This window comes from Tachyglossus aculeatus, chromosome 14 (genome assembly GCF_015852505.1).
Source record: "Tachyglossus aculeatus isolate mTacAcu1 chromosome 14, mTacAcu1.pri, whole genome shotgun sequence".
Lineage (NCBI taxonomy): Eukaryota > Metazoa > Chordata > Mammalia > Monotremata > Tachyglossidae > Tachyglossus > Tachyglossus aculeatus.
Window position 1 is genome coordinate 5,417,645 of NC_052079.1, and position 22,646 is coordinate 5,440,290.

Here is a 22,646-nt window from a genome sequence, read left to right on the forward strand (position 1 = left end):
ACACTTAATGGGCTCTGCTTGAATAAGAATATCCACATGCACTCAAAATTTTAGCTGTAGTGCCTGTCACCCGTACGAAATAATCCTCCTGAGAGACTGATGTGCATTATTCACTTACAGCGTACTTGACAAATATTTTGTTACCTTCAGATGTGTGATCCACTCATTCTTCCATTCCACATGACAAAGGTCTGGAGTTACATGTTTTGCGAAGAGGAAGTATCTATTTCAAAGGCATTTAATCAAACTCATGGTGGCTCGGTTCCATTTTCTGTGTTCCCATTCACTTGCAATGAATTGACTATATCCTTACGGTGACTAATGGCAAGGTCGATATTGAATGTGGAAATCCTAAGCAGTATTTTTCAGGCAAGGCATATATTTTTTTCCCTCACTTATTAGAGAATGTATTACAATTCAACATCTTGTCGTTCACTGGAGGATAGAGGGAATTAAAAATTCTGCATCAGTCCCACGTTTGAAGTCGATTGGAAGTATTTTAATTCCCAAGCCTTATTTGCTAGGGGTTTCCACTGTTCAAAGACATCGGATGAACCCCACTACCACCATCTTAGAGAAGGGGCAGAGGGGTAAGTAGCCCTTACTTCTGCCAGATATCTGTGTGTTCTGTAGGAGGAATGGGTTGGCAATCATGAGTCATCCTTATCTGACCAGAAGGGACCAGGGACGGCAAATGACGCTCCTCCACAGAGGTCCTCAGTCCTGAGATGTCAGAATTGCAGCTGATCCATCCATTACCTAACCTAAAAACATGCCAGTAGCCCAGCTGAAGCATGACAACGGGCATTAGGAGCAAAGAGGATACAGGGTTCCAGGCAAAGGGGCTTCTTTTGAGCTCAGAACCTCATTCAAATGAACCATTTGGGCTGCCCTAGCGATGGCCCCATCCACTGAACTTGGAGCTGACCCACCTTCAGTTCGGCCCCCTCTCTGGGTTCTGTAGGCAATCAATTAGTGGTATTTATTGAGCACTTACTGTGTGCAGACCACTGTACTAAGCACTTGGGGAGAGTACAATATAGCAGGATTGGAAGACTCATTCCCCACCCACAACAAGCTTACAGTCTAGAGGGGGTGACGGACATTAATATCAATAAATTAGGGATATGTACATCAGTGATGGGCTGAGGGAGGGCTGAACAAAGGCTGCAAATTCAAGTACAAGAGTGTCGCAGAAGGGATATGTGGAAAAACTGACAAGGTTCATTATTGCTAATTCTGGTCACTGGCTGAATACTTCACTGGTGCCGGCTTGAGCTTATTTTGATCTCAAGCCTATTATCTCCACTCCCTGACACTGGTGGACAATTATATGCCATCCAGCACTCGTTGGTGTTTCTTTACAATACTCAGGAAAGCTAGTAATTTGTGCTTTGGCCTAATTCTGACCAATTACAGAATTCTGGGGTCAGAAGTCACCCTCCCTAAACATTAAAAACGCCAAGAAACTAGGTCATCTGTAATTTTAAAAGTGAGTACACGAGCTATTTGCAGGCTTTCTGGGTGTTTATTTGAAACAAGCCTTTTTCCCCCCCACCAATGGACTGTATTCCTTTTGGTTGTAACAAGCAAACTTTGTTAAACTGTTGTGAGTAAAGATATCCATTGAAAGAGCAGAAATTGGCTATAATGAGTAGAGAAATTCATTCATTCATTCAATCATATTTATTGAGCACTTACTGTGTACTGTACTTATTGAGCACTGTACTACGTGCTTGGGAAGTACAAGTCGGCAACATATAGAGATGGTCCCTACCCAGCAACGGGCTCATAGTCTAGAAGGGGGAGACAGACAACAAAAGAGAAGTGTGTGTCAAACCCTCATTTTAACAGCCTTTAGGAAATTGTCTTTTTCACAATCTACAGATTTTAGAGTACTCATTGGGGAAACTGGCATATTTGATTATTCTGATCACACAAGTCAAATTGGGAACAAATTATAATTATGATTTTTATAATAGTGTTAATCATAAAAGACTGCATATTATAGTTTTTCTGTTGAAAAAATGTAGGGTTAGAGACCCCAGAAAGCCTAACTGGGGCATTAAGAATTTGACCTCTTGAGTTAGGGTTAATAATGAACTTTTGGTTTGGATTAAGGACCTAAATGACCTGAGAAGGCTCTGGCCATCTTTGTTCAGTAAAATGTCTGGCTCATTGCCTTTCTAAAAGGCCCGAAAGATCAACGTTCAAAGACAGCATAATTGACCAGAAAACAGAATATCCAAATGGCTGACTTGCGACCTGAGGAGCTAAGGTTTTTGAGAATCATTGGAATGTATTGAAGACAGGTAGAGTGGAGAGTGAAATCCGATTGACCGAAAGTTTATCCCAGCCTCTTACTGTGTGGCCCTCAACGAGCCTAAGGTTCCCAGTGTCCCTAGCTCTGTAATGTGCTGAGCAATTTGCAAAAGTGCAGGAGAAGCACGATACATGTTCCTTGCCCTAAAAGAGCTGAGAATCTAATGGGTGGGGGAAAATCAGGCTGTGAGCAAGAAAGTCTATAATAATGGACCTTGGTTGGTCAGAATGCCTAATAAATCATAATCATTTTTGTATTTGTTATGCACTTACTATGTGCCAAGCATTGTACTAAGCACTACAATAGATGCAAAATAATTGGGTTGGACAAAGTCTGTGTTCCACACATGGCTCACAATCTATAGATGAGGAGACTGAGGCTCGGAGAAGTTGCGATTTGGCCAAGACAACACAGTAGGCAAGTGGCAGAGCTGAGATTAGAACTTATTTTCTTCTTCTTTAGACAATTCCTGTTCCCTGCTTCCCCATTAGTGGTTTCTCCTTCAAGTGTGAAGGACAACTATAAGGGTATAGTTGGTATTCAATGCATTGTTACTGAAGCTGGCATCCATGGAAAGAGGCAGAAAATTATGCATCCTTGGTGGACTGGTAGATTTTTGTTGTTGGAACCAAGGTATGAGCCTGGCTTAATCATGCACATTCCACCTATCCCAACTCCTCCCACCTTGTGGGTTGAAGCATTTGTCTAGGGAAGAGTGAATACATTTCTTAATATTCTACTAAATTGGTATGAGTCCATAGTAGCATGTGTGTTATTGCAAGCTATATTTTGAAGTCTTGTCATAAAGCACATGTGCTCCTGTGATTCATTGCTTTCCTATGTAAGTTTAAAATATGCATCCTGCCATCTTCATTGGCCCAGAGTTAAAACATGGAAGTCATCACTGCTGCCCTTTGGAAAGTGACTGAAAGGAGACGATTACCGACTGTCAGTTCACTTATTTGAAAAAGAAAAACGCACAGAAATAACAGGAAGTAGTTCCAAATCTAACCCTAAGTTACTTGAGGGCAGAACAGTGTCTGTTTCACTTTATGTTCCCACATGTCTAGTTCAGTGCTCTGCAACAGCAGGTGCTTGATAGATACTGATAGATGGCAGAGGGTGAGACTGAGTTTCCTTTTGGGTGTAAAGGCACATCTTTGAGGTTTTAGGGCTGAGTTCTGTTGATAGTAATAATAGTGGTACTTGTTAAGTGCTTACTGTTTGTCAAGCACTGTTTTAAGCACTGGGGTAGATACAGAATAATCCTGTTGGACACAGACCATGTCCCATATGGGGCTCACAGTCTTAATCCCCATTATACAGGTGAGGTAACTGAGGCAAAGAGAAGTAAAGTGAATTGCCTAAGGTCACACATCAGACATGTGGCAGAGGTGGGATTAGAACCCAAGTCCTTCTGGCCCCTAGGCCAGTGCTGTATCCACTAAACTATGCCAATTCAGCTTCAGCATTGTTTCCCCTCTAACCATCTCCCTTTTTGCTTCTCTGTCAGAAAATCCCCTTTCACACTTTTCCTTCCTTCCCCACTTCAAAGCAGAGCTATCATCCAGTCAGACCCTGACAAGCAGCATGACCTACTGGAATGAGCACAGGCCCAGGAGTCAGAGACCCTGGGTTCTGATCCCTGCTCTGCCACCTGTCTGATGGGTGACCTTGGGCAAGTCACTTTACTTCAAGTCACTTCACTTCCCTGTGCCTCAGTTACCTCATCTGTAAAATGGAGATTAAGGCTGTGAAGCCCTCCGTGGGACATGGGCTGTGCCCAACCTGGTTAGCTTGCATCTACCCTATCGCTTGACATATAGTAAATGTGTAACAAATACCATTTTAAAAAAGGCAGATTCCCAGACTTCACCAGGGCAGCTCATTTGTTTTGGTGGGTGGCGGTTAACTGCTTCTTCAAGTTGTTTTCATGCACCCTGGGCTTATACAAATGGCCTGGGTAGGTGCTAAGGTAAGGGTGTCCATCCTCACCCTCTCTCCCCATCTCTTTTGGTACCCCTCATCTCCTCCCTTCCTCCTTTCAATTACCCCTCCACTCATTAACTAGTCCACAATCACTAGCTGAAGAGGACCTTCAAGGGAGAAGTCTCAGCCTTTGCATTTTCCATATCAGTTGCATCATCAGAATCACTTTGCAGCAATAGATGACCCCCCAAACCCAACAAAACCCACTGCTTCCCCCGACCTCTTCTACTTTTAAAGCAGAAACTCCTAGTTCAGGGGTAGGGATGTTATTGTAAAATAAATTGAGTTTTAATGGTTAAGTGCTGCAATGTTAAAAACCACTCCAGTGTGCATGTTGTTGAATTGGTACTAACAAGAGTTATAAATCAATTCCTGGTTAGCTTCATTTAGGATTTAAACTTAGCAACATCATGCCAGACTTCACCGATGACCAGAATCTCAGCTGAAGTTTTACCCCCTTTAAACTCCACCCATTAAGCTAACACCATGAAAATCTTGCCAGAGGGATGACTACATTGTAAGTCTGGTGTTTCCTCAGCCAGGATATTGTCCATGCACTTGATCTAAAATATTCACCTGTCTTATATTTTTCTGAAGAGCATTATTTGCATCTTTATAGACTTGAACCAACTCAAGCAGAGATTTACTGTTTAGCATTAAGAAGTCTTTTCAACATCCTATTATTGTTGTGTATAATGTTTCAAGCTTATGGCAGAATAAGCCTTATTTAAAATGTGGTATTGGAGAGTATTCCTACCTAAGATAGATGGTAGGGGAATATATGAAAATACGTTATTTCAGTGGGTTGTAGCCCAAATTGATCTATGGTGTCTCATGTTCCAAAACAAAATATCTACTGGGGTGAGGTCTGTATTCAAATCCAGGTTCTCATTGAATGATGTCGTGCATCTTATTTGGATTAATAGTGCTTATAGATCTTATTCTCAAGCAAACTGCTGTCAAGCCCCATGTTTTCCATCAACTTTATTGAAGTAAAGATTAATAGGATAGTAAAAGAGGAAGACATTGTTTAGAATTTTGAAAACTCTTATTTGTTTTCTTCCCCTTTAATAAAAAGGAGCACTTCAGAGAGATTTATCTTTATGCCTCAGGACATATACTATAGATGACAGGTGAAGATGTGGGAAAAGCATTTTAATAGAAGATACGCTTCTAAACATTTGGGCAGCTGCATTAAGGATATTTTTTTGCCTTCTAATTCTTCCTTCAGGGAAGCAACCCTAATACAGTGTCTGCTCCTCGTGGGGAGGGAGTATGTCTTATGATTATATTATACTTTTCTAAGCACTTAGTGTAGGTCATTGCACTTAACATTCCCAAAATAGGTACAATTACTTCTACTGCTACTTCTACTATTAGATGTAAGATTTGTAATTTGGCTACTAAATGGACACTTTGGCAGGATTTAGTTTTGTGAGATTTCTGTGATGTGTTGAATTCCCTTTCTGATACATAGAGGTTAGGTATGCAGTGCTCCACCCCTTCCACAACCTGTATTTTCAAAGTCATATTTCTTGAGTGCTTATTCTGTGTGCACAGAGCACTGTATTAAGCACTTGGGGGAGAGAGCACTATAACAGACACATTCCCTGCTTACAACGAGCTTACAGTCTAGAGGGGAGAGACAGACATTAGTAGTATTTATTGAGTGCTTATTGTGTGGCGAACATTGTGTTGTGTTGGATTAGCATGGTAGCAGTTTGGATGGAGAGGAAAGGGAAAATTTTAGTGATGTTGAAGGGGTTGAACCAATAGGATTTAGCGAGATATCAAATATGTGGGTTGAGTGAGAGAGAGGAGTCAAGGATAGCACTGACATTATGGGTTTGTGAGACAGGAAGGATGGTAGTGCTGTCTATAGTGATAAAGTCAAGGGGAGGATAGGATTTCACTTTGCAGAGTGGGTTGACTGGTTAGGAAATTAGGAAAATGTTATCTGACAGTGTAAGCCTGTTTTATTTTTCTTTTTAAATGGTATTTTCTAGGTGCTTACTATGTGCCAGGCACTGTACTAAGCACTTGGGTAGATACAAGCTCATCAGGTTGGACACAGTCCATGTCCCACTTGGGGCTCACCTTCTTAATCGTCATTTTATAGATGAGGTAACGAAGGTACAGAGACTTCAAGTGTCTTGCCCAAGCTGACAAGTGGTGGAGCCCAGTTTAGAACCCTGGTCCTTCCAACTCTCAGGCCCATTCTCTAGCCACTAAACCATACTCCTCCTCATTGTTGGGTCCGGTGTGGTGTGTCTTGGTTACTTGCAGCCCCTGTGTTTCAGGAGAACTGGATGTTCTAAACTAAAGGCTTGGAGAGGTGAAGCAAACTCTCCCATGACTTTGGGAGACTATTTAATACATTATAACCGTAATGATATGGCCCTCTGGGAGACTGGGCTCAATAGCCCATTCGGGCCCCTTTGCAAGGGAAAAACCTTGGTGTTGTAAATCCCTAATTGCCTGTAATTGTTCCCGAGTAAAGAAGGGAGATGGCCTGGAGCAGTGAGGAATCTGTTGAATTGTACCCTTCCAAGTAAGTTCTTTTTAATACCATCATTAATGTTCTTAATTTTTGATTGTCACATTCTTAATTGCTCCACTGGCTGTAATTTGAAGTTAATTCCAGCTTTGTAGATGACTGTCCACTTAAACTGGGAGACCCTTGTCGGGCAGGAACTGTTTATTTCATCTTTGCACCTATGCTTGGCACATAATGCTTATTAAATAAATTTAAATTTAAAAATTTAAAAATAAATTTAAATAAATAAATTAAATAAATAAAATAAATTAATAAATAAATTATAATATATTATATTATCATATATTATATTATAATGTATTACATTACAATATATTATATTATAATGTAATACGTTATAATATAATATAGCATAATTACAAATAAATTAAATAAATTAAATAAATTTACATGTTTTAGTAAATATGATGACAAATAATGATAATAATGATATGGGAAGCATTGTGGCTTAGTAGATAGAGCGTCGGCCTGGGAGTCAGAAGGACCTGGGTTCTAATCCCAGTTCTGCCACATGTCTGCCGTGTGATCTTGGGCAAGTCACTTAACTTCTCTGGGCCTCAGTTACCTCATCTGTAAAATGGAGATTGAGTGTGAGCCCTGTGTGGGACAGGAACTATGTCCAACTTTATTAACTTGTATCTACCATAGAGCTTAGAACAGTGCTTGACATATAGTGCTTAACAAGCACCATAATAATAATTGTTATTAGTAATTATAGTAAGAATAAAGACAGAGCTAAGGGAGGAGGTATTCCTCTCTTCTCTGCCTGTTACAGTGGACCCAATTGCCAACCTGTTTTAATCCAGGCCTATCTCTGGCCAAACCCAAATGCCAAATTTTCAGCGACCGGTCCTAGGGTTAGCTAATCTCTGCTTGCATCCTCCCTTGGGAGCTCCCAGGTCCTCCGGCTCACGAGGCTGATCTCAGGGTTCACCGGCAAATGCCCGGTTTCCTCACAGGGCACACGTTCTAGTAGTCTGTGTGACGTTGGGCAAATCACTTCACTTCTCTGGGCCTCAGTTACCTCATCTGTAAAATGGGGATTGAGACTATGAGGCCCATGTGGGACAGGGACTGTGTCCAATCCGATTTGCTTGTATCCACCCCTGTGCTTAGTAGAGTGCCCAGGACATAGTTAAGTGCTTACAAATACCACAATTTTTATTATTGTTTCTTCTTTCCTGTGGAGAACAGTGTCCTGGAGCTGTGCTGTGGCAAGCCGCCCACTGAGTTGCCATTATGGGCTATTTTTAAACAATTCTTTATCCTTATCACTTCCTACCCCTTAATTGCTAACTGGGCAATTTCATGTCTGTTTCTCCTTTGTCCCCCTCACCCTCTTTGGGGAGGGGTCATGATGGGGGCCTCGCCTCCTCCCCATCATGGGGAGGAGTCCTGCTTGGCCTTGGGATCCAGCTCGCTGTGGGCAGGGATTGTGTCTTTTATATTGTTAGATTGTCCTCTCCCAAGTGCTTAGTACAGTGCTCTGCACATAGTAAGTGCTCAATAAATACAATTGACTCACTGTCTACTCTGTATCAGATCTTTGTGTCACTGGTTCACACACATATTGCTTCCCTGAGCACAATACAGCTTCACCAGAATCCTCTGCTTGGCTGGGTGCCTTTACTTGGGAATAGATAGGTAGAGAAGAGAAATACATACAGTAAGTGTTCAGTAAATACGATTGATTGGTAAGGATGAAAGCAGACAGCTTTCCACATGCTTTAGGTAGTAATATTGGGAATAGAAATTGTAATGTATTTGCTTGGCTCAAGGCAAAGGGACAGGAGTAAAGTTACTTTATTATTTATTTCAATGTCTTTAAAGACAAATTTAATTAACACATAATTCATGTAGTCCCATTTAATTCTATCACTGGCCTTTAATGAGGTTCTTGCTACAGGTTTAAAAACCCACTAACCTGGATGATACTCATTGGGCCATATAAATTGTCTGCCTGATTCTTGTCTCCTGCCTTGAAACTCATTTGATCAGAAACTATTAGACATGAAACTAGTCTAGTCTGTGGATGGGGTGAGTGGGGAGCATGACAGTGGTTTGGGCTGCATTGGTGGAGAGACTGAGGTGGACTCTTGGACCCAGTAAGCGCTCAATAAATAACCGTTCTGCCACTGCCCTTGGCAGTTGGTAGAAAGTTGGAGAGAGGCCTTTCTTCCTCATAAAGCCAATATTCTTCCTAGGACTTCATTTACAGAACTTGAAATCTTAGACTAGTTTCTCTGTCAGTTTTTATGGTGATTTATTACTGGAAAAAATAGCAATTTAGTTTAGGAGAAGCAGCATGGCTTAGTGGAAAAAACATCACCTAGGAGTCGGAGGAACTGGGTTTTAATCCTGGCTCTTCCAATTGCTTGCTGTGTGATCTTGAACTAGTCACTTAATTTCTCTGTGCCTCAATTTCCTCACCTGTAAAATGGGGGTTAAATGCCTGTTCTACCCCCTACTTAGATCTTGAGCTCCAGGTGGGACAGGGACTGTGTCCAATTAACTTGTATCTACCCCATGCTTAGAATAGTACTTGACAGAGGGTAGGTTCTTAAGAAAGACAATAGTAATAATAATAATAAAATTAGCATTGCTGGGTGGTTTTTAAAATTTTTTAACTAGTTCTAATATCAGCATGGATCTTGGGATTATTCTCCTGACACCATGTGACTTGAAGTACATAAATGAACTGGATACAGCATGGCTCAGTGGAAAGAGCACGGGCTTTGGAATCAGTGGTCATGGGTTCAAATTCCAGCTCTGTCAATTGTCAGCTGTGTGACTTTGGGCAAGTCACTTAACTTCTCTGGGCCTCAGTTACCTCATTTGTAAAATGGAGATTGACTGAGCCCCCCGTGGGGCAACCTGATCACCTTGTAGCCTCCCCAGCGCTTAGAACAGTGCTTTGCACATAGTAAGCACTTAATAAATGCTGTCATTATTATTATTATTATTATACAGATGGGACAAATAGCACATGGAAAACTCAGTCTATTTGATGAAGCTCACAGGGCGAGGAAAGGTAGTGAATATGCCCCCTCCCTGAGAGATCTTCCCTCTTCAAGAAGAGACCTTTCAAGCTGTACATTTGCAGTCAGACAGTTTCTGGCCACCTACCTCCCAGATCATCATCATCATCAATAGTATTTATTGGGCACCTATGGTGTGTAGAGCACTGTGCTGAACATTTGGGAGAGTACAATGAAATTTGAAGACACACCCCTGCCTTGAAGTGATTTAAAGTCCCAGTTCTTCCCAGAGGAATAAACGACTGACTAGAGACTCCATTCATTCGTTTAGTCATATTTATTGAACGCTTGCTGTGTGCAAAGCCCTGTACTAAGCACTTGGGAGAGTACAAAATAACAAAAATCAGACACGTTACCTGACCACAATGAGCTTACAGTCTAGAGACCCTGTTCTTTCTTCAGGATAATAATCATGATAATTCCTTCTATTTGTATGACCCTTTTTTAATCTTTCCAAAGTGCTTTTACATCAGTATTCTCATTTTTTCCCCTCCCAACATCTCCATGGGATAGGGAGAAGCGGATATTATTCTACTTTGCAGATGGGGAAACTGAGGCCCAGAGAGATGCATGGACAGACAGCCGTGATATCACTGGCAGGTACTTAGTATTTAGCTAGCACGTTCCATTTCCTCCTAATGGTCATCAAAAGAAAATTTATAAAAACTTGCTGTGAGGGACATTGATCAACCTAAGAAACACGTGGTGGGTGGGGTAGGGGAAGAGGGAAGAGAAGGGAAGAGGCCCTGAGGGCTGAAGAGAAGATTATGTTGGCTACCACTGAATGAAAAAATATTAACGTTCGCTTGGAGAATGTAGACGAGGGCTCCTCTGTCAATGCAGACAAGACTGTTAGGGAAAATATGTTCGGGCTGGTAACTATTTGTGTTTATTTGCAAAGGTCTTATAGCTTTCTGTTCTTGCTATTTGAAAATTGGAAAAAAATAATCACGCTATTTTCAGGGAACTATAGGACACTAAAGACAGGACAAATTATATTCCAGTCTGTGAAAGGAGGTTTTCATTTTCAAACACGAAGCCTTATAGATGAGGTCTTAGTTCACTTTAACTCCATTTGATGAACAGTGAAAACGCATGTTAAAACCCTAGTTTGTCATTCATATTTTGAGAATTGCTTTCAGTTAACCTTTTAGAATCATGGCTCTCTAAATTGCTTGGATTCAGTTGGTGATTTTAATAGTGTATCTTTAGCGAGGTGGTGACAGTTAAAGGATCTTGGTACATTCTCAAGCAGAGAGAAGTGTTTGGGGATGCATTTTGAATAGGATGGAGGAGAAAAGGAACAGGCTATAAATGGTAGGAAATTAGAGGGTATTAAGCAATTGAAACTTATCTGTATAAAAGCAAAAACAATTTTAGTGTAGCGTGAACCATTAAGTCGGTGCCGAGTATCATTGGTTACTATAGGAACATGTGAAAATGGAAAATGAAAACATCAGTATTTACTACTTCTTTGAATGTGTTATACAATTGCCTACTTTTTGCCACACAGTGTTACTGAGGGAAAATCATTTCCTTAACTGAAAGAACAAGTGAATAATTTATTGAATGAGAACTTTGAACTGGATGGAGACCATGCCCAGCACCTGGGAAGAACAAGGTGGCTAATCAGACTAAAGATGGTGGTGTTGGGGGATAGAATTTGCATCTCTTCTCATGCACACAGTGTACGGAGGCTACACCGTCTGCGTGCAAAAGCCGCTGTGGTTGGAACCAAGGAGAGTTTAGCGGCAGTAGGGAGGCCAGGGAGAATGGATGGAAATGGAGGGATTTTTTTTTTTCCTCAGGAACTGGCTGATTGACTACTTCAGGGTTGTGACAGTCCTGGCCTCAGCGTGTCCTCCAAGGAGGCAGTATGGCCTACTGGAAAGAGCATAGCACTGGGATTCAGGACAGTTTGATTTTAGTCCTATTTCTAATATCAGTTCACTGTGTGACCACAGGCACAGTATTTAACTTCCCTGAGTCCCAATTTCCTCATCTATTAAATGGGGATAAATTCCCTAATCTCTCCACCTATTAGATTGTGAGCCCCACGTAAGCAGGTTCTGTGTTAAAATAACTGTGGTATTTGTTAAGTGCTTACTATGAGGCAATCAATCAATCGTATTTATTGAGCACTTACTGTGTGCAGAGCACTGTACTAAGCGCTTGGGAAGTACAAGTTGGCAACATATAGAGACGGTCCCTACCCAACAGTGGGCTCACAGTCTAGAAGAGGCAGGCACTGTTCTAAGCACTGAGGTAGATGCAAATTAATTGGGTTGGACACAGTCCCTGTCCCAAGAGGGCTCACAGTCTTAATCCCCATTTTACAGATGAGGCACAGAAAAGTGAAGTGACCTGCGCAAGGATACAAAGCAGACAAGTGGCAGAGCCGGGATTAGTACCCAGGTTGTTCTGATTCCCAGGCTTGGGATCTATCCACTAGGCCAGAATTACCTAACGATTTAGCTCAGTGCTTGGCATCTAAGTAAGCATTTAATACATGCTGTTAGTATTATCATTATTATTAGCATTATCATTGTCATCATCCTTATTATCATACTTCTAGGATTCTGGGACCTGTATTTAGAAACATCTTTGCAAATTCCTTAAATGTCCCCTTTACTGTCTGAAATGCTCTCTGCTGACATCACAGTTCCTAGGGAGGTGAAAAGAGGAGGCTCAGAGATGGAGCCTATGATGGAGGCCACCACAATATTTGCTCTAGAACTCCTCTAGAATATTTAGTATTCTAAAGTATTTCAAGTATTTCATTGATTTATGGTGAGACGAGGCAAGGGGAGTATTTTCAAAGGAACTTTTCTCCTGTCAAAACATGCTCATTCTATGTAGACAGGTTGTGTTATTATTGACAGAGAAAAATGCAGCTCTCTTAGAGGTAATAAATAATTCACTTCTTGTTCACTGTTTGAAAAAGGTAAATGAAAGCTTATCACATTTATTTACAAAACGTCTTGGAGGAAAGCGGAAGATAGTTTACAAAAGATCTCTCCCTTGGCTTTCACCTGTTTGGGATTGACATTCTGACCTTTTCAATGGTGGTGTGTTGTACAAATTTGGCATTTTAGGAAGAGCTGAATGAAGTCTCAGCAGTTTTATTTCTTTATTCAGAAGAGGGCTTGTAACCTTTCTATCTGTGTTTGTGCTTTGTATAGTCTCCATCTTGGAATTCACAGAAGCAGTTGGCTGGAAGGGTCTTTTATGTCATCCAGTCCAACACGGGAAGCAGTGTGGCCTAGTGGAAAGAACACAGGCCTGGGAATCAGAGGACCTGGGTTCCAATCTCAGCTTCTCTAAATGCTTACTGTGTGACCTTGCGCAAGTTACTTAACTTCTCTGTGCCTCAGTTTCCTCATTTTCTCACTCCTAATTAGACTATGAGCCCCATGTGGGGCAGGGACTACGTCCAACCTGATTGATTTGTATTTACCCCAATGCTCAGAACAGTGCTTGACACATACTAAATGCTTGACAAATACCATTAAAAAACCCAAAAAGAAAGGCATCCTGCCACCCAACACATGCAGTTCCACTAATCGATCAGTCGATATTTATTGAAGGTTTACTGTGTGCAGAGCATTATACTAAGCTCTTGGGAGAATACAACAGAGTTGGTAAACATGTTCCTTGCCCTCTACGAGTTTACCATCTAAAAGGAATTAATCAGAGTTGGTAGACAGAGTACCTATTCTCTCTCCCCCGTGGTCTCTGATTCCCAAGTGGGACAGGGACTGTGTCAACCAAATACCACAGTTGTTGTTGTTGTTGTTGTTCTTATTATTGTTTTTTATATTACAACATGAAGTATGTAGCTGTGCTGAGAGCCAACTGGAGACCTTCCCAAAGTCTTAAGAGTCCAAGGACAGGGGATTCAAAGGAGACGTCAGCTCACCCACAGTCTCCTCATCCAGTCTGACATCCTAATGCCTGTGTTACAGGCAAGTTGAAAAACTTTAAATCTTGCAAGATTTACATAAAAGATGTCGGGGAGGGAGTGGTTTATGGTGTGTTCATTCACACTAAATCAGCCAGCGCTGTTTTCAGACTTTTTGTTCAAGACCGTTATGCAAATTCAGAATGACAGGAATGGATTTAAATGATTTTCAGCATCAGAAGATTAGTAGAAAGGGACAGACTCATATAAAATATAAAATGAATTGCAAACTTCCAGGCCTCACAGAGAAGTAGCAGGCTAAAGTGGGAACACATAAACAGATTAAAGCTATTCATTTCACTTTTATTATCAAGGCAGTTTTATTCTTTGCTCGCATTATGTCCTCACACTACCTCAATGGGGCTTGGAAAATTGTAGAAATAGCTATTTGGTGAACTTTCTGCCCTGCCCTTTAAAGATTCAGCTGAAAATCTATTGTTCCTATTAGGGTGTTTCATCAGAGTAAACATATTAAAGTCAATTCAAGGATTGGTCCACATAGCTTATGCGGAGGGACAGTTTGAGGGAATGTAAAATATAGATGGGCAGTCTGATAATTGAAGTAAAAAAAAGCACTTTCCCTAGAAATTATAGCAATGATTAAAGCAGTGTTAACAAAAACAGTATCTTTACTCTATTAGCGGTCGTAAATGGCTGCCACTTTATTGGCTTTGACCAGTGCTGTTCGTGGCCCTTCATCCAAGCTGGTAGTGTTCCCTCTGGGACAGGGGCCCGAAATTGCAGAGTAAACCAAGGAGCCAAGGTGACTGCAGCAGTGTATGTAATGGAGTCTGGAAGTCAGAAGGTCATGGGTTCTAATGTCGGCTCTGCCACTTGTCTGCTGTGTGATCTTGGGTGAGTCACTTCACTTCTGTGGGCCTCAGTAATCTCATCTGTAAAATAGGGGTTGCAACTGTGAGCTCCACATGTGCCAGGGGCTGTGTCCAACTGCTTTTATCCACCTCAGTGCTTAGTACAGTGCCTGGTACATAGTGCTTAACGAATACCATCATTCATTAATTAGAGAAGCTAGGCCATAATGTCACATTCTGAAATGTCCCTGCTTGTCTGCTCTATGTATGGCACTAAGGCAGATTTTATTATTATTATTACAGTATTTATTAAGCACTTACTATGTGCCGAGCACTGTTCTAAGCGGTGGGGTAGATACAAGATAATCAGGTTGTCCCACGTGGGGCTTCCAGTCTTAATTCCCATTTTCCAGATGAGGTAAGTTAGGCCCAGAGAAGTGAAATGACTTGCTCAAGGTCACACAACAGCTAAGTGGCGGAGCCGGGATTAGAATCCACATCCGCTGACTCCCAAGCCCGTGCTCTTTCCACTAAGCCACACAGCTTGATGACCTCCCTCCCAGAGAGAAACAGAGGAAGAGGAATTGAAACCCAAATCATTTGGTTTCCTGTAGAGGTGGTAGAAGATAATGTCCTTAATGAAGATTTGGGATTATTTTGGTCATTCTTTGCATTAAAAGAGTTAACACTTGCTCTGAGAGCTGTTTTATAGTAAAATGCCCCCGCTCCTCCAGTTTTATGATTTTAATAAGTGCTTCAGGGCCTCTATGTGTTGTACGTGTTTCATTTAGAGCATCAGAAGTTCACCACCTCTCCGGATCCTGCAGCAAAGAGCACTTGGTAAAACCCCCAAACGAATAGTTTTTTCTAGACAGGAGAACCCTGTGTTTTCCAGTGCTGAAAGGTGTATTTGTTAGGAAAGGTTTTGCCTTGGAATTTATGCAGTGGTCACCCATATGTGATTCTGACCTGAAATTGAATTCCCTCTAGGGATGGTCTGGTGGAAAGACCATGAGGCTGGGATGCAAAGAGTAGTGTGGCCTAGTGGAAAGAGCGTGGCCCTGGGAGTCAGAGGACCTGGGTTCTAATTCTAGCTCACACATGTCTGCTGTGTGATCTTGGGCAAGTCACTTAACTTCTCTGTGCCCCTGTTATCTGTAAAATGGGGATTAAGAGTTTGAGCCCCATGTGGGACAGGGACTATGTCCAACCTGATTAACTTGTATCTTCCCCAGCTCTTAGAACAGTGCTTGGCACATAGTAAGTGCTTAACAAGTACCATAATTATTATTATTTTGTTTCTACCCCTGCTCTTAGTACAGTGACAGTGCCAACTGTGTTACCCTGGGCAAGTTGTTTAAGCTTTGTGGGCTTCGATTTCCTCTTCTGTAAAATGAGGATAAGATACTTACACTCCCTTCCTCTTAGACTGTGAGTCATGTGTGGGGTAGGGATCATCTGTGTATCTTGTGTTGCTTGGCATGTAGTAAGTGTATAATTATTATAATGCTTTTGTAGAAACCCATATGTCACAACCGCTTCAGGCCTCTCATTTGCACATAGCTGAGATAGGATGATCTGCCCCTACCATTCTCCATAATTGCAATTCTCAAGCAAAGTGCAGATACAAACATATCGCTCAGTCAACACAAACTCTGAATGGCCATCTGGATTTACACCATTGAGCCTTCTTTGGCTAGAATACAATTTGAAGTCAGTTGGTGGATCATTGGCAGAAAGTCAACTTAGTAGGTTTACTCAACACTTTAGAGCCTCCAATTTTTTTTTTTGTTTTAGTGTATTCGTTACTATGTGTCAGGCATTTTTACTAAGCCCCGGGGTAGATACAAGCTAATCAGGGTAGACAATAGTTCATGTTTCATGTGGGGTTCAGTCTTAATCTGCTATTTCCCTGCTATGTGACCTTGGGCAAGTCACTTCACTTCTCTTTGCCTCAGTTTCTTCATCTGTGAGATGGGGATTAAGACTGTGAGCCCCATGTGGGACAGGGACTGTGTCCAACCTAATTTGCCTGTGTCTGCCCCAATGCTTAGTACAGTGCCTGGCATATAGTAAGTGCATCTAAGGGCAAGATTCCCCAGGAGAGTGTGGCAGAAGTAAAAGATTCGTCTTCTGTCTTCAAGGCAGACAATTCTGACCACTTCCTCCTTCCTTTCTAAAGAACCCCACTCTCCCAGACAGAGACCCCGCACCCACCCTTGGAGTGTGTGTGTCCTTGTATGTATGAAAACACACACACACACACACACACACACACACACACACACACTCTGTCTCTCATTGAAAAAGTCCAAACTCAAGCAAATTCCCCTGCCCTTTTCCCTAATGAAGAGGGATTACTGGAAAAATAGAAGTGCTTTCACAGTAGTTTTATTTTATTCTTACATTTCCAGATTGTACACTGCTTGTGGTCAGGGAATGTGCCTGCTGACTCTGTTATTGTGTACTTTCCCAAGGGTTTAGTAGAGTGCTCTGCTCCCATGAATGACCCAGTAAATATGATCAGTTGATCGACTCCACACGGTAGGAAGAGGCAGATATTATTATTCCCATTTTACAGATGAGGAAACTGAGGCCCTGTGCAGTACAATGACCTGCAGTCAGAGGCAGAGCTGGAACTAGAACCCAGGCCTCCTGACACAAGGTCTGTGAACTTTCCAATAGGCCACACTGCCTCTTACCATCCATCTTCCTCTTTTCCTCAGGCCTCCTTTTCCCAACTTGATGACTTCAAGCACACTGACTCTGAAGGCTCTTTCAATTTTCCTGCAGCAGATACACTAAGGATTCCTTCTCTCCCTATCCCTCTGTCTGTTTCTCCCAGACTGGATGACTATTTAAGTAGGGTGTTTGCCTCTGGGTTTTGAGAAACTCGATGAATCAATCAATCAATCATATTTATTGAGTGCTTACTGTGTGCAGAGCACTGTACTAAGTGCTTGGGAAGTACAAGTTGGCAACATATAGAGACGGTCCCTACCCAACAGTGGGCTCACAGTCTAGAAGGGGGAGACAGAGAACAAAACAAAACATATTAACAAAATAAAATAAATAGAATAGATATGTACAAGTAAAATAAATAAATAAATAGAGTAATAAATACATACAAACATATATACATATATACAGACGATGAAGAGTTAGTTCTCTAGGCTTTTAATTATAAATTCATCCTAATGCTAAATGAGTAGAAAAAAAGAGGCAGGGTTTATTGAATTCAGACCTCCTGTGTGATACCTTAGTTCTTTATGACCTAATTTCCATGGGCAATTTTATACAATATTTTTAGATGAAAGTAAATGCAGCAGTGCAGTTGACTGACACTGTAGATCAGTCTTTTTGCAGAGAGCTGTTCTTTATGGCAGAATGGATGGCAGCCTGAAAGTAATGTGATAGATTCATTTCCAGTATTTCAAAATTCCCTTCTTCAGACTCTAATTTACATTTGTGGAAGGGAGGCTATTTCATTGAGGCTGCTTTGGGAGGGCCATGATGGATGTTGGGCTAGTGAAGTAATGATGCTTAATGTAACATTTAGCAACTATTTGTGAGCGATTACAAGGTTCTGAAAGGCATAATTAGAGGTTTAAAGCTTGTTTTGTGATTTAGCAACTAATGGATGAGAGGCTTTGATTTTTTTTTTACTCAGGTGAAGTTAAATGAAAATTAAGTGAAAAGGGGATTTAACTTCAGTTTAGTACCATGACTTAACTTGTGTAGGAAGGAAAAAATATTTTGGTATTGTTTAGTATATGAGTGACTTGTTATTAATAACTGGTCATTTACAAGTTCTTTAACTTAATGCTACCAGTTTAGAGTTCTGCTTTCCAAAGATAACCGAGACCCATGAGAATAGCAGGAGGAATGGATTCTGTCAAAAGCATTGCTAAATTATTGAAATTTTAAATAGTTCTGTGCTACCAATGAAGGTATGAAACTTAGGCAAGCTGAACCATTGAAAATTGCAACATGGCTTCACCTGTTCATTTTAGATTTTCCTCTAGTGTGTGGGCTGAATAGAACGTACTTATTGGTTGTCAGAAATGCCGATCTTAAATGATCCTAATCAATATGATTCACCTGTTGAAATCATTAGAGAAATGGCTGCCTGTTGTCCAGGGGTAAGAGGGGTGTTATTGAAGTGGGTTCTGAAAGCAGCTTGTAAGATATCTATTTTTCTGTCACTTGTCTTCTGCCTGGGACAGCTGGACTTTTCAAAGCACCAGTAATCTTTAAAGGCCATTGAAAGGTAACAGATTAACTTCAATTCTTCCCTCCCCCTGCTGCCTAAACCCTTTCCCAAATGAGTAGCTATGGAGATGGTTCTAGGGATTCAATTGCTCTCCAGCACCAAAAAATAAAGGACTAACTGGGTAATTTGTTATTAGCAGTGTCTGATCTCATTGTATTGTATGTACCTCAGTGTTTAGCACAGTGGTTGGCACTTTGTACTTAATAAATACCACAGTGAGCAGTACCAAGTTGTGAAAATGTTCAGGCCCCTTTTGTAGGCTGAACTGAGGTCAAAGGGACTGAAGGGAGAGTTGCATGATTATCCGCAGCACCTGCTGTGCCTAGGAACCGCTTTTCTCCGAGGCCTATAGTTCCCCAAATTTTCTGGGAATAAGACTCAATCAGCCAACTGGAGAGAGCATTTAAATTCAGCAGAGAGAATTTTCTCATCAGCTGAGTGTCTCACTCTATTAGCCTGGTAGGAGGGCCCATTCCTCATGCTGATCTGTGAGGACACAGTGCTGGGAATTGGGTCCCTGATATAAGGAAGTTTGTTTAGGCATTTGGGGTAGTCACTGTCTGTGTCTTTTTTTTTTCCTTTCCTTTTTGTCTCTTTGAGGAGAGAGTACTTCTGTGTCTGAACTCTAAATGCTTCAGAAATGCCCCCTTTCCCTCTAACTTTCTCTGAATACCATGTAGATACTACCATCTTATGACCTTGATCTGAAATGTTCAGAAACTCACAGTTTGCAGTGTCAGTTGATTCAACAAAAAAGATAAAAATTAGATATTTCTCAAGGCAAAGCATTAGGCATGTCCCTCTACTCCATCATCAGCAGGGCTACCACACATCATTACGTGTGTTATGCATCTTCATGCATGCAGTTCTGCGCTAAGCGATTGCATATCTAGGAGATTGCAGATAAATGCCAAGTATTTGACCTGGAAATTTGTTAGCATGAATGTGCAGTTGAATCACCTGGTGAGAGTCTCCTAGCTGGAGAGAGTCCCAAAGGTTAATGCCATGCTCTTTTAACTCGACAATGAAACTTTAACTGAAGTTCACCATGTATGAAACAGGCACGTCAGACTCATTCCTGGAGCTGCTAATAGTCCTAATATTTGTTGAGCTCTTCCTATGTCTTAAGCATGGGGGTACTTCCCCTTTCCCCACCCCCATTGCCCGTATGTACATATTTTATACTTTATGGTCATGCTTCCCCTTACCTGGAATTTTAGTGTCTGTGTCCCTTAGTAGACTGTAAGCTTCTTTAAGGCAAGACAATGTCTACGAATTTTGTTATAGTGTCCCAAGGTCCTATTACAGAGTTGTGTATTGTGTAAGTTCCCAATAAATAATATCAATAATTAAAAAGGAAATGGAGTTTGCAGGTACAGTGCCAGTGGTTGTCTGAGTTAGACAATGGGATTTTACTGAACATGGTTGCCAAGTAAAGAGGTAGCAAGAAATGCTACTATTCTTATATTCCCTTAGAGCACATGTATGTATCTTAAATATTCTGCTTTTCCCACTATCTGTAAATAAGTAAAATGTCCATCTTCTAAAACTGCTTAAACTATAAGCTCCTTTAGGGCAGGAATTGTGTCTTCCAAAATTATTTTATATCACCCAAGCATGCTTTGCACAGTATTGGGTTGCTTACAATGGAATGAACTGGTGGGGTAAAGATGCGATTATCAGATCAGGTACAATGTCCCATGTGAGACTCACAGTCTGCAATAAAGAGAGAAGGTAATTTTATCCCAGTTATAGAGCTGAGGAAACTGAGGGACAGAGAAGTTAAAGTGACTTAGCCAGGGTCTCACAGGAGGCAAGCATAAATATCTATTCTATTTATTTGATTTTGTTAGTATGTTTGGTTTTGTTCTCTGTCTCCCCCTTCTAGACTGTGAGCCCACTGTTGGGTAGGGACTGTCTCTATATGTTGCCAGCTTGTACTTCCCAAGCGCTTAGCACAGTGCTCTGCACACAGTAAGCACTCAATAAATACGATTGATTGATTGACTAGAAATTACATTAACCCCCAAGTTCTGTGCTCTTTCTTCTAGGCCACACACTCTGTGAATACTATTGATTGTACATTTTCCCATTGAATTTAATTCACATAAAGTACAGTATATACTCCTCTTGAACCACAATTGTTGTTGTTATTATTGTCATTATTTAACTGCTATATGTTAATTGCTTACTCTGTGCCAGGCACTGTACTAAGCACAGAGTTAGATACTAGATAGATTGGACACAGTCCCTGTCCCACATAAGGCTCACAGTCTTAATCCCAATTTTACAGATGAGATCACTGAGGTACAGAGAAGTTAAGTGACTTGCTTGAGGTCACACAGCACACTAGTGGCAGAGCTGGAATTAGAATCCAGGTCCTCCGACTTCCAAGCCCATGCTCTTTCCACTAAGGCATACCTCTATTCCTTAGCTTGGACTCCTGAAAATTAGTATAATTGCTATCGCTACTCAATATATATCTTCTGCACTGAAATCAGACTTCTTATTTTACTACCTTCCATTACCTAATCTCCACAGACACCGACTAGTAGTGAGTCATGGCAGTAAGTACATCAGATTAGATTCTCTTCACATATACCCCTGCCAATTATAGTGCTTATTCAGAATCATTTTATAGTTTCAAATATCTCTGGCCAATGTTAGTCTGTCTTGATTATAGTGACTCTGTGCTGATTCCTAAAAGATGCACAAAACTGCCCAAATTTCAGTTTTAAAATTGCTTTTTAATTAATCTTTTCATGCTCATTTTATTGAATTCCCTATCAATCGAGCAATGGCATTTAGTGAGCACTTACTGCATGCAGAGCACTGTACCAAATGTCTTCTTTAAAGTTTGAAAATTCAGTACCCAATTAAAGTTAAATTGCTCTATGTATCCCATATCTCATCGGTGCAAAGTGTCATATGGAGAAAGGGCTAGGAACTATTTTGTAGAGCTTCAACAATGAGTTCTTAAACATTTTTAGAGAGCAAAAATGTCCTTAAATACAGACTTGCATCGCCAATGAATATATCCAACTATTCAATATATGAATTTGGAGCCAAGAGATCATTGCATGTTTCTACTATTACTACCTTCATCTAACTTTTCCTTATCTCTTTTCTCAGCCTGAGCAAGTGACATTTTTTTTTGGTGTTTTATTAAGGTGTAAAATAACAAATGTCTTTCCATTTAGAAAATACATTGCCAAGAGAAAGGACATTTTACTCATCTCTACCTAAATGGGTTCTTTGTAGTAGGATGTGGCAGTGCTACTCTCAACAAGAGGAACTGTTGAAAACAAGTATATAACAAAGGTAAACAAAATATGTTCTTCCATCTGCCTGATTTTTCCATTGGTTTTAAATGAACTCACCCTGTGGCCTTGATTTCTGAAGCTGGAAAAATTCAAGAATACCTGCTTTTGTTGAAGTTAGGTTGCTGTGACAGCTAAGGCTCACCTCCTTCCAGTGTTGACTAATTAGAGCCTTTATAAGAGCTGGTTTCTATTTGGAGGCTCAGAAGTGATAGAAACAATCATTGGTATTTGCTTTATGATGCCAGTCCGAAGAGTTGTTAGGGACTCGGAAATCCAGACATAATTGTCAGTGATACAATAGGAGCCCATTCCCAAAACTTATGCGAGGTTGCCAGGGTGACGGTCTTCCTTCCTAGGTTTTTGAGAAATT